This window comes from Pteropus alecto, unplaced genomic scaffold (genome assembly GCF_000325575.1).
Source record: "Pteropus alecto unplaced genomic scaffold, ASM32557v1 scaffold11, whole genome shotgun sequence".
Taxonomy (NCBI): Eukaryota; Metazoa; Chordata; class Mammalia; order Chiroptera; family Pteropodidae; genus Pteropus; species Pteropus alecto.
In genome coordinates, this window is record NW_006431956.1 from 4,531,999 (window position 1) to 4,534,344 (window position 2,346).

Here is a 2,346-nt window from a genome sequence, read left to right on the forward strand (position 1 = left end):
CACACCACGGCAAAGGCAAAGGCTGTGGCTCCGAGCATTGACGAAAACCAGTATTTTTGCAAGCGGCTACACGAAGTAGTTGGAAATAACTGTCCTTTCCACGTTTGCCGTCCCCTGTGACCATGCCACACACCCCCTTCCTTAAACCACTCATGAGGGCCGTCACTGAGTGTTAACACTCATCGGACTGCAAATTCGCACCCTGGGCTCACCGCGTTTGATCACGTGGTCCTTCTGCACTTACGTAAGGCTGACAAGCCAGGGGAGAGACGGCCGGCGGGGGAGGCAGTGTGGCCACACGAAGAATAAACTCTGCAGGGAACGGTAATATTTTTGCAGCCCCTTGTCTGCTGCCAGCTGCATAATTAGAACCACCGTTCTCTCCTGCCGTTATTCTCAGTCGCTGGTCAGTGTTATCATTGCATTTTTTCGTTCGCCAAGGCAGGTGGCGTGGAGAAAGTACAGAGGCAGCCCCCTGAGCTACTCCTAGTGAACTTCATAGTGGCCTCACGATCCCCTCCCAGAACTTCTCCAGACATGACACGTGCCTGCAGTCAGTTCATCTTCCTTCCTCTCTCCCTCAGTGTCCCCATGTGTAAATGGCCTCAGTCCTAGTATCTGCCCTGCATGTCTCATAGGGCAGCGGTCCCCAATGTTTTTGGCACCAAGGATCGGTGCTCCTGTGAGAACCTAACACCTGAGGAGCTGAGGCGGAGCTGAGGCGGTGATGCTGGCTCTGGGGAGCAGGGCAAATACAGATGAAGCTTCGCTCGCTCCTCCTCTGCTCACCTCCTGCTGTGCGGCCTGGTTCCTGACAGGCCACAGACCGGGACCGGTCCACGGCCCGGGGGTGGGGGACCCCTGCGTTAGAGCATCACTGGTTAGCGATGTGGAAGATTTTTTTGTGCAGGTGTATTATCCACATGGTTTAGCAGGGAGACCTTGACCCTGAGTCAGGAAGGCCTGACTTCTGCCCAGCTGGGCCCGTTCATGCAACACGCCTCCCTCACTATCCCCATCCATCCCGTGGGGACAGTAATGAATGGCACTGGTGCCCGCAGCGTCCAGAGCTCCTTGAGCAGACGTGCGTTATTTCCGCAGGTAAGGTTGCATAAGAAAGAGCTGGGCGCAGGACTTGACAGGGGAGTTTGGCCACTTGGATCAGCCATGTGGTTGATTAGCCAGCACGGGGCGCAGAAACAGCCTGGCAGGCCCTCATCAGAATTCCGTGCGAGCACTGGCTCCACGTAAAGGGGAGGCTCTCCCTCCCGGCCCTCTCCTTCTTTTTTTTTTAATAGAGGAGTAATTTCTGGTGAACTGATGAGAATTCCCTATGGCAAAAAAGAAAATACTCATTTGTAACCACTTGTTCTGACGTATAAAGACAGACAGTGGCGAGTCGCCGCTTAGCGGGACGCAGGGGCCCCTGGGCGTGGGGGCCGCTCCTGAATCAGTGCGTCTGTTCAAGGAACGAGTCCTTTCCATGCTGCTACTCTGCTTTCACTAAAGAATTGCAGTTTTACATCGCATATCGATAACCGCCTCCCCTTGGCGGTGCCCCAGAGAAAGGGCGCTCAGCACTTCTGGCCTCGGTGCCCGTCGCTGGCTCAGCTGTTTCAACACTAAGTGCCCGAGAATGAAGCGAAGTTCAGCTCGGCTGCTCTGGGAAACGCCTTCTGGTACTCAGCTGTGGCGTACGCTAGTCCATCAGAAGGTTTTAGATCAAACCGTTGGGTGACGGTGAGGGAGAGGCGCCATGAGAGGTTCACTTTTTTTTTTTCTTTTTTTTTCTTTCTTTTTTTTTTGCTTTTCCCAGTCCAGCTACAAGAGTAGCGATGACAAAGGGGGTGGCCCGTGTTTCCGGCTCCCCACGGGCGTCCGTGCGATTCTCTGCCACACCAGTGGTGGAAATTCCTCCCCGATAGGTGTTCACAGAGCGTTCTCCAAGCTCGTTGACTCGGTTTCCCCCACTGAACCTGACTCGCGAGCTGCCAGGACCCACAGCTTTGTACCTGTCCAGCCCTGCTGTGCTCTCAGTTAAAATCGCTCTTTTTAAAAAAAAAAAAATCGTGGGCTACCTATTGGCAGGGAAGACCACTGACCAGCTAACTGCTCACCAGCACCCGGTCTGTGCCATGTCCCAGAACGGACTGCGCCACACGCCCAGAAAGCTATCGTGACCACAGAGACGGCACTCACCCCCACCGGGCGCATCGAAGCCACCCAGCACACAGCAGGGTGTGTGCGCCCACATCCAAAAAGAGGGCAGCAGCCCATTCCGCCCTCTTGCCTGGCTTGGAAAACCTGGTTTGAGATGCTTTCGAGCACCCCCCTCACCCTCGGCTC